Source organism: Gossypium hirsutum, unplaced genomic scaffold (assembly GCF_007990345.1).
Source record: "Gossypium hirsutum isolate 1008001.06 unplaced genomic scaffold, Gossypium_hirsutum_v2.1 scaffold_422, whole genome shotgun sequence".
NCBI classification, from domain to species: Eukaryota; Viridiplantae; Streptophyta; class Magnoliopsida; order Malvales; family Malvaceae; genus Gossypium; species Gossypium hirsutum.
Window position 1 is genome coordinate 8287 of NW_024403015.1, and position 11554 is coordinate 19840.

Consider the following 11554-nt stretch of genomic DNA (forward strand, 5'->3'; position numbering starts at 1 on the left):
GTTAATAAAGTTGAGATTTTTTAAATTCAAATTTTTAGAAAAATAAATTTTTATTTTATTTTCAAAATTTTAGAAGAGTTTAAATCCTTGATGTTTCATATAAAAAATTTTCCATCACACTATCATTTGGGTATACCTTTCATTTTATGATGTAATGTGGGGTAGAAAGGTTTAACTTGGGCGCATATTTTTTTATTTACAGAAGAGATTGAAAATACTTGGATTAGATCATAAGAGCAATTAATCAGATTGACATATACGGTCTTCCGACCCACGAAATATTTCTAAACAAAAGTCAACGAACACCAATATAAAACAAGAACACTAGCAACATTCCCAAAAGGATCTAGGCATAAGAATATTTAAGGGCGCTGTTCACAAATATTTTTGTAATAAAAACTTTGGGATTATTTTTAATTAATTACTGCATTATTTAGAGAAGTTGATTGAGCCAATCCCAGACCCCAAGACATTCAAAGATAGAGGAAGAGAGGGATAAACAGTGTCTGGTCTCTTTATATTTGAAAGTAAAATGGCCACTCTCAGGCGGAGAGAGACGCATTTTATCAAACTCTTCATCACCCAAATATGTGTTCCTTCTCTCTACACTTTTTCAATCTTTGAATTCCTTACTTTATGTTACTAGGTTGGTGCTTGTTTGTCTCTTCTCTTTCTTTTTTTTTTCTTTTAATCACGAGCTTCATGGTTTCTGATTTTGTACTTTTGATGAACTGGAAGTGTATGTTTTGCTTCGTCTGTCTGATAGTATGAATCCCAAAGAAAAACATAGTATTCCTTTTTGTCTTGTTTTCAGTGGCCTTTTTTCGCCACTTCCCAAGCTTGAAAGGTTAACAGCTTTTCAATTCCTTGAAATTTGGATAAAAAACACCGCTTTCTGATCCTCGAGCCTCAAAATTCCATTTTCTTCCTTTTTGCTGTCCATTGTCATCTCATAAGCAGAAAAACCGGAACGAAACTTTATCATCAAAATTTGACATAAAGTGATTAAAGTTGACGTTTTCTTTCTTTTATGTTTACAAATCTGGGAAATTTTGATATCTGTTACTCCTTTTGAGATCACAAGGATTAATCGAAATGCAAGACCCGACGGGTTTTCAACAAATGAAGGCACCGGTTTTTCCAGAGCAGGAGCAGCTAAAATGCCCGCGCTGTGACTCAACCAACACTAAATTCTGTTACTACAACAACTACAACTTAGCTCAGCCCCGCCATTTCTGCAAGAGCTGCCGACGTTATTGGACCAAAGGCGGAGCCCTTCGGAACATTCCCGTCGGTGGGGGCACCCGCAAGAACTCCACACGCTCCTCTTCCTCGGACAGTAGCAGCCAACCCAAACGCCAGTCTAACCCCGCTCCGGACTCGATCCGTAACCAAAATCTCTCTGACTCCTCCCCGCCGCCGACGATTCCGCAACAGGTTCTTCTGAGCTCGGCGGTTCAGAATTCGGTTTCGGATGCCGATCAGACCCGGATGTATGTCTTGTCGCTTGATCATCAAGCAAGGAAGATGACGGATAGCGGTGGGAGTTTTAGCTCGCTGCTGGCATCGAGTGGGCAGTTCCGGAATCTTCTAAACGGGTTGAATCCAAATGGGTCGGGTTCAGAAACAGCACACACGGACGATTTTGGAGGGAATTTGGCTTCGGGTCGTGGAATCGGTCCTAGTTCGGATCGGGATCCGAGATTGAGAGAGAGCAGTAACAGTAACGATGAGAGTTATTTCGGTGTACAGGGGGTGGTGGCGGTGGGGATACAAATTGTTGGACTGGCTGTAGCAATGGCTGGCCTGATCTTGCTATTTACACTCCAGGTTCAAGTTTTCACTAGAAATTAATAAATTTCACCACTTTCACTTTGTTCTAATTATACGGGTGTATTCAGTTTTTTTTTTTTTGAGAATAGTACTTAGGTAATATGTATTTTTTATATTAAAAAATTGCTATGCTATAATAGGAGATGAAAATACCAGAAAGACTTGAACGCTACAATTATAGAGATATTTAGGTTTTCTTCTCAAACGTGGTATGAATGATAGTAGAAAGAGAAGAAAAATGTGGATGAATTAGGATTTTGTTGCACTTCTGTTGGAGGTGTGGTGTGAGAATTGGGGTTTGTGCTTATAATGCTATCTTATTGGTTTCACTGAGGGGTCTTCCCCACTCTTTGAATTGGTAAGATTTTAGGATCTAACATTCAATTTGGCTTTAACTGGTTTAATAATTTAAGCAGATTAAATGAGAGATGTATCGTTTATAATCTGATCTTGATATAATAAATGCCTGATTAAGTGGTTCAATCATTCATCAAAAATTATATACTTGAAATGTAAATCTCAGCTTGTAAAGTATCGATATTAGTTTAATATTGAATATGTTTGATTTAATCTGATACTGTTTCTTTTTAAGTAATAATGCCTGATCGGTCATGTCTTTAATTTATTCAAAAATAAATTTTGATCCATTTTTCTTTAAATATTGGTGTTTGTATGTAAGTTATAACTACATGTATTAAAAAGAAGAAGAAGCTTATTTTAAAATTTTTAATGAGTTAAAAAGCACTTTCTTTTAATAAATGCCATGGAGTGGGGAAGATATGGAAAATCCAATCTCAAAAGATCAAGCTCTACACGTTTAAAGTGTTTGTCTTTCAAGATCTAGACAAATCCTTCAAATATCTTTATAAGATAAGATTATTTAGATTTCTCTTAACCAAAAGTAAAAGAAAAATCGTTATGTCCTCACAAAATATCATCTTTTGCTAGACTACCAAATTTTATGATGAAAAGAAAATTTCGATTTTGCAGCTTTATTACGAAAATAATCTTGTTTTATTTTTAATAAGTATTGACATTTGTTATAATTCGATTAATATGTACATTTTTATTAATGTAGAAAGATTTAAGTTTAAGTGCGTTAAATCATTATGTATTTACACTTAAGGTAAAGAGTTTGATGACTAAAATTTATGTTAAATCAATCTCTTTTTATAAAAAATCCTTCTTTTTCTTTTTGCACCAAGACAAGGAAACATTGATTGAATGGGAGACGTAATTGAAAATATACCTTATTGACTTGATCATGGGTCAGGTAAAGTTAATGCAAAAATTTTAATTCAATTTTTAGGTTTGGGTTCGACTGTATTAAATATTTTTATATAAAAATAAATTTAAAAATATAATACATCAAATACAAAAAAATATTAAAATAAATGTTTCTCAACAAATTGAAAATACATTAAAAAAATTTTATACTTAAATAACACTGAGATAGTTGTAACTTGACAAACACATGCATTTAAAATAGTAATAAATTTAATAATAAAACAAGAATTATATAATATTCAAATAATAACAACAAAATAATAACAATATAGTAACAAAATGATAGCAAAACAACATCAAAATGGTAACAAAAAAACAATAAAACATTAATGAAAAAAAAGTTGAGCAAATTCAAACCAAGTCCGGACAAAAAATCTTATCTAAAGCCTAACTTATTTAAGAAAAATACATTATTATTTTGTTTAAATCTATTTTTTAAATTTATATTTTTTTCAAATCATTTCACTTTTTAAACAGGACTTCGAATCGCTATACTCTATTTAAACATAATTTCAACACCACCACCCTAATAATTCACTGTACCACTTACAATGTGACTCCCTGTGCCTCTATAATAAAACACATTATCTCTTGCAAGGTGTTAATTGGGATTGTGTTCCCACTATCGTTATTATCATTATTATTATATAATAAATTTATTATTATTTTTCAACAGCTTTGCATTTGTTAAAGAGTAAACTACAAAAATAATTACTTTTGTTTACCTCAGATTACATTCTAGTCATTTATATTTAAAATGTTACGTTTTAATCACTTATGTTATTATTTTGTTACAAAGCGATCACTCTTCCGTTAAGTTCTGTTATCTATCTAACGGTAATCCTACGTGGCAGTCCAACTAGATTTTAACTGCCAACTAGATTTTAAGTATATCTGTTAATACATACTTCATTCGGCTAAATTATACATTTGAGTGAAAATTGTATTATTTGTAAAGTTCTTTCTCTCCTTTTTACAATGCCAATTGAGTGAAAATAACTGTTAACTATAAGACAAAAGATTCTGATTTTTCTAGCATGAAATTGCTCATATTATTTGGTAATTAATTTCAAATTTCGATTGCAACTTTTGTCCAGAAAAATTATTTAGCTAGAAAAATCAATTGACATTGTAAAAAGGAGAGAAAAAAATAAACAGGCGCTGCATTACTTTGATATTGTATTTATACATTTTTTTACTTCAACTGGTTGCTGATTTGGCCTGCAAAATGAAAGTAATCAATTTTAATTTCACATGTGGTTGTCTTTACCATGAATACCTCGAGCATAATTTATGAAAATTTTACTCTATAAGTTTGCTCCACAAGATATATATTTTAGGTTATCTATATATATTAGTGTGAGGATGAACATTCTATATGGCTTGTTATAAATTCGAGTATTAATAACAACTGTACGATATTAAAAAGTTTCATTAACTGTTAGGATCGTCCCGATTAAGCAACGAACAAGTAAAAATAGTAGAAGAAATTGAGAAGATGAACACACAAATTTAACGTGGAAAAACCCCTCAAAAGAGGATAAAAAACCACGGGCAAAGATAATTTTACTATAATAGCAAAAGAATGAAGAGTACAAAAGATGGAGATAAAAACTAAACCCCGAAAACCCGAAAAACAAAGAACCCTCAAACGTAAACACAAAATTCTCTGAATGTGTTATGAGTTCTAATCTAATGGGTGTCTCTTAATTCTAAGATTGTAAAGGAGCCTATTTATAGGCTAAATTAGTAAGTCAAATAAACTATACTAATAAATGCTAAATATATTATACTAATAAATACTAAATCTTCTAGAAAGAAAATATATTTTTGTTTAACTTGACTTGCAAGCAATCTCTTAGAATTTGGGTCACATAATTCTAACAATCTCCACCTTGACACAAATTCTTTCAATGCCATCTTTGCCAAAACCCGCCACAGGCCTATCTTGAACTATGCAGGGAATTAACTGAGTCGAATCTATGCTTAGAAGCTGGAAGACTTCTAGCCTTCGACTTGTGCACTGCCAAATCAAAACTAACCCGGGTCTGATTTTCACGAATACAGTGCCCTAACTTTTCAAAACCTGCATCCAAAAGAGAACCTCTCTTCAACGAAACGATCATACCTTTTTCCCTCCTATGACCAAGTTGTCTCCGCTTCAAATGAGTTGACTTTGACTCCGTAACGGACGAGGGACGTCCGATTTCACCGGTCACTGTAGAACCTTCCAGAATATAAAGACTGCCGGTTCTTTTACCTTTTAACAAAACGAGAGCTCCACGAGATACTTTAATGTCGCTCGACTCGATGTTGATTCTGCATCCTTTCAAGTCTAAAATACTCAAGGAGATGAGATTCTTTCGTAAATCAGGTACATACCTGACATCTGAGAGTGTCCTAATCGTCCCATCGTGTATCCTAATTTTAACAGTACCAATTCCGATTATTTTACTAGATGAATCGTTTCCCATGTGCACAACTCCACCTTCAACTGAACTGTATGTGGAGAACCATTCTCTATTGGGACACATGTGGAAAGAACATCCTGAATCTAGGATCCACTCAGACGTAAGCTTGGAGTTATCGCTCGTTGACACTAACAAGAAATCATCACCGCCTTCATCGACCAAATTAGCACCAGCTACATCTTCCTCGTTACTCTCAGCAGCTCTTTTATTTCGCAGTTTATAACAATCTGCTTTGATGTGACCTAACTTTTTGCAATAGCGACACCTTTTGTCTCGTTTCTTTGATGCTACCAAAACGGAAGCTTGTCTATCTGCTTTGCTATTCAAATCAAACTCATTGTCGAGTTTGTCTCTACTCAACAAATGACCCTTCACATCTTCGAACGAGACTTTGTCTCTGCCATAAATCAGGGTCTCCCTGAAAGACTTGTATGAAGAGGGTAAAGAGCACAATAATAGCATAGCTTGATCTTCATCGTCAATATGAACCTCAACGTTCTTTAAATTATTTAAAAGAGTAATGAATTGACTGATGTGATCTTTAAGAAGCTCACCTTCGTTCATGCGAAACGTAAATAGACATTGTTTCAACACTAAACGGTTAGCCAGAGACTTAGTCGCATAAAGAGTTTCTAACCTTTTCCACAAGGTGAATGAGGTCTTCTCCATCAATACCTCCTACAATACTGTATTCGCGAGGCACAACTGGATTGCAGACAAGGCCTTTTCATCAAGCTCTTCCCATTCTGTTTGATTTAGATTCTCAGGCTTTTTCCCTGTAACAACCTTTTTCAAGTCATTTTGAACTAGAATTTCCATCATCCGAACTTGCCACAGATTGAAATTTGTCTCACCATCGAACTTCTCAATTTCAAACCTTGTTGCTGCCATCTCTGACCGGGCTGATCTATGAAAGTTAAACTAGCTCTGATACCACTTGTTAGGATCGTCCCGAATAAGCAACGAACAAGTAAAAATAGTAGAAGAAATTGAGAAGATGAACACACAAATTTAACGTGGAAAAACCCCTCAAAAGAGGATAAAAAACCACGGGCAAAGATAATTTTACTATAATGGCAAAAGAATGAAGAGTACAAAAGATGGAGATAAAAACTAAACCCCGAAAACCCGAAAAACAAAGAACCCTCAAACGTAAACACAAAATTCTCTGAATGTGTTATGAGTTCTAATCTAATGGGTGTCTCTTAATTCTAAGATTGTAAAGGAGCCTATTTATAGGCTAAATTAGTAAGTCAAATAAACTATACTAATAAATGCTAAATATATTATACTAATAAATACTAAATGTAACACCCCTTACCCGTATCCAACACCGGAATAGGGTACGAGGCATTACCAAAACACATACACTTGTAAACGTATTTAACCGAGTTATAAAATTTCATCAAAATTAAAACTTTCAAAATAATTAACATGTTTCTATAACTTTTCCCAATATATCCTCAAAATATTATAATCATAATAATTAGGGCCCGCGAGACTCGATACATACTCATGCAATTTAATGCTTCATTTCCATTTCATTCAATTCGCAATTTCTCATGCTCATAATTTAAATCATATCACTAGCAATTTCCATTTAATTCACGTGCAATTCAATGACATCAAATTCAAAACTAATACGTATTTACCATTTAACTCAATGTTTATTGATTATACCATTCAATAACACATTTATGAAATTCTCAATTTAGCAATGAAAATATCACTTTAGTTTGAATAACAACATCGTCCTGATATAAATACACTACCACTTATCCATTTACTTTAATTCTTTTGGGCCCATTTGTCACTTACCATCCTTAATCAAATTAGGGAACGGTTACGGAAAATTGAGTACTTCACTTTCACTTTGCCATAGTATAACTATGGTCTTACGTATGATCACTTATCACTTGTCCCTGATCAGATAAGTGTAGCCACCTATCACTTTGTTTCTTGATCAGATAAGTGTAGCCACTTATCACTTTGTTTCTTGATCAGATAAGTGTAGCCACCTATCACTTTGTTTCTTGATCAGATAAGTGTAGCCACTTATCACTTTGTTTCTTGATCAGATAAGTGTAGCCACTTATCACTCTGTCTCTTGATCAGATAAGTGTAGCTAAAGCTATCACTTATCACTTTTCACTTGTCACTTGATCAGATAAGTGTAGCCGAAGCTATCACTTATCACTTTGTCACTTGATCAGATAAGTATAGCCGAAGCTATTACTTATCACTTTCCACTTGTCACTTGATCAGATAAGTGTAGCTAAAGCTACCACTTATCACTTTGTCACTTGATCAGATAAGTATAGCCGAAGCTATTACTTATCACTTTTCACTTGTCACTTGATCAGATAAGTGTAGCTAAAGCTACCACTTATCACTTTGTCACTTGATCAGATAAGTATAGCCGAAGCTATTACTTATCACTTTCCACTTGTCACTTGATCAGATAAGTATTCAAATCCGGCGTTCCGCTCAATTTGATCATTTATTCATATATCATGCTTACCAACATGTGTTAATTCATAAACCATTCATGGTATTATTTCATGCCAAATCATATACTGAATATACCATACACACATACTATGAAACTTTATTTTCACACATGAGCTTAAACCATGACCAATAATGCACAAAAATAAGCATCATTCATATTTCATCGTTTATGAGTTATAATCAAACATATGACCATTTATACACGAATCATTCATATATTTCCCAATTTTCCTCCTCCTCCTCTCCATTCCACATCCTTAATGTGTATAACACACTTAAACAACATTAACCATAATTTCAATATTCACTAACATGTATATTCAAAGCAGTTTATCCGAGTCAGAGTCACTAAATTATTTTTATCCGGAGCTACAGAGCTCCAAATTAAGATCCGTTAATTTTCCCTGAAACCAGACTCACATATCTTCATACCATAAAATTTTCATAATTTTTGGTTCAGCCAAATAGTACAGTTTATTCTTTAAAGTTTCCCCTGTTTCGCTGTCTGACAGTTCCGACCACTCTTCACTAAAAATTAATTATCTCATTGTACAGAATTCGGATGATGTTTTAGCTTGTTTCTTCTAAAAATAGACTCATTAAGGATTCTAACCATATAAACTATAACTCATAATCATTTTTGTACAATTTTTAATGATTTTCCAAAGTCAGAACAGGGGAACCCGAATTCATTCTGACCTTGTCTCACAAAATCTATTATATCTCATGATTTACAATTCCATTGCTCACATCATTTCTTTTATAAGAAACTAGACTCAATAAGCTTTAGTTTCATATTTTATTCATCCTCTAATTCAATCTCTACAATTTTTGGTGATTTTTCAAAGTTACACTACTGCTGCTGTCCAAAACTGCTTTAGTGCAAAATGTTGATTTCCATTTTGCCCCAAATTTCACAGTTTATACAATTCGGTCCTTTCTCAATTAACCCCTCAATTAATCTAATTTTCTCAATTAGTACTTTACTAGACATTATAAGTTGTTACACAACTATTGAAATTCAGAATTTCCACATATAACTCTATATTCAAACTCTTTTACTATTAGGTCCCAAACATTCACTTTCTATTCAATTCTTTCAATAAAATCAGCATATGAACAATTTAAAGCTCTAATTTCATGCTAAATCATCATATACTTCCAGCACATATTCATATCAACTTTCAACTTCTTTCATAAAATCAAAAACTAATGGATTTAACAAGTGGGCCTAGTTGTAAAAGTCATAAAAATACAAAAATTTCAAGAAATAGTCAAGAATTGAACTTACTTGTAATAAAAATATGAAGAACCAGCTTGAAGAAGCCCTTCCATGGTGTTTTAGCTGATGAGAATTCAGAAAAATGAAGAGAAATCTGGATAATTCCACTTGGGTCCTAACTTTATTAAGCAAATTTTGCAATTTTCCAATTTTGCCCTTAATTCTCCTTACTTTCTTGCTGATTTCATGCCTCTGCCGTCCAGCCCAAATAGACCTTGGGTCTATTTGCCTTTAAAGCCCTCTTCCTTTTATCATTTAAGCTATTTAATCATTTCCCAAAATTTTGCATTTGTTACAATTTAGTCCTTTTTGTTCAATTAATTATCGGAACTTTAAAATTTCTTAACGAAACTTTAATACTAACTTTTTAACACTCCATGAATATTTATAAAAATATTTATGGCTCAGTTTAAAATCCCCGAGGTCTTGATACCTCATTTCGATTCTAATTATTTTAATATTTATTTCTAGTGCACTATTCACTATTTCAAAAATTTTCCTAACTTCATATTTAACTTATACTTACTAAATTAATAATATTTTCTACCCATTTGTCGAATTTAGTGATCTCGAATCACCGTTCCGACACCTCTGAAAATTCAAGCCATTACATTTTTTTTTTCGTCGGATTTGTGGTCCCGAAACCACTGTTCCGACTAAGCCTAAAATCGGGCTATTACAACTCTCCCCCCCTTTAGGGATTTTCGTCCCCGAAAATCTTACCAGATGGTAGGTTAATGATTTACTTCCACAGTATATTTCAAATTCACACATGATTTTGGATTTTCATATCTTTTACAGATAATCACATAGATTCATAAGAAAACCAGGATAGCGATATTTCAGCATCTGAAGCTACACAAAGTATCGAAAAATTACAATCCATATAGAATGATATCCATTTTGATAACCTGAGTAGTTTTCAGAACTATCAAATATTTCTCTCTTTTTATATTGTCCTCATTTTCTAATTCATTCACTTTTCCGACCACATTATTATTTTCCCGTACACGAACTTCTGTAACACTACACTCGTAAGCTTATTCAACCAAAATCTCACAAATTTCATTGTAACATTTTACTAATATGGGGGTGAGTGTAGTAAAGCCTCAAATTTATCTTACACATAAATGCGCATAACACATACCATCACAAATAGCCAATTCATTACTAAGTTCACATTCTCAAAGCATTTAATAAACATTTGCTTTTAATCACTTTTGTTCTCAACACAAAATTCTAACTCAAATCACTAATTCACAATCAAAATTTCTATATAGCATCATAATCCAAATATCATAACTCATATGCTTGTATAATTATAACATTCATCAATAAAAAAATGTTTTATTCTTTGATCCATACCTTTATGAGTTTCAACTCATAATCAATACATTTTCACTCAAACATTTTAGTATTTATTTCTATACTATTAGAATTAACTCAGTTGAAAAACATATCTGTCTCATCAAGATAATTTTCGTCATAGAACAATACTGATAAGGGGGTGATGGTGAAGTCATAAATCTTTCAACTTGCTCTCATAGATACATATATATATATGATTTTGTATTCATCATCAATGTAATACCATCATAACCACGTAATTCATTCCAAGCAAATTAACACATCTATTTATTACAAATGTTTTCTGTCACTCACAATTTCACACAACGAATTTACTTACTCAAGCTCAACGTTAATATCTAATTAAATTCCAATACTTGGCTTCTATTTTACTTACCGACATTTGCCAAATTAGAGAACGTCTTACGGAATTGAGTACTTCGTTTTCTCGATGCCATAGTCCAACTATGGTCTTACACGTAATCACAAATCACATACCGATACCATAGCCCAACTATGGTCTTACACGAAATCACATATCACTTACCGATGCCATAGCCCAGCTATGGTCTTACACGGAATCACATATCACACATATCACTTACCGATGCCATAGCCCAGCTATGGTCTTACACGGAATCACATAATCACATGTTCACATGTTGCCATGGTCAAACCATGGTCTTTTCCGTCAATTCATCACATATCACTGAACGAAAGTACTCATTCCTGCGTTCTACTCAATTTGACTTCCAATTCAATTTTCATACTATTATAATATTCATGGTTTAGACATAAAACAAATATCTTATTATCTTTAATT

General features: G+C 32.9%; 1 pseudogene; it reads left to right on the forward strand.

The window, feature by feature from the left end:
* Window positions 1-332: 332 nt before the first annotated feature.
* On the forward strand, window positions 333-2162 carry LOC121226781 (dof zinc finger protein DOF3.1-like; annotated as a pseudogene).
* The last annotated feature ends 9392 nt before the right edge of the window (window positions 2163-11554 follow it).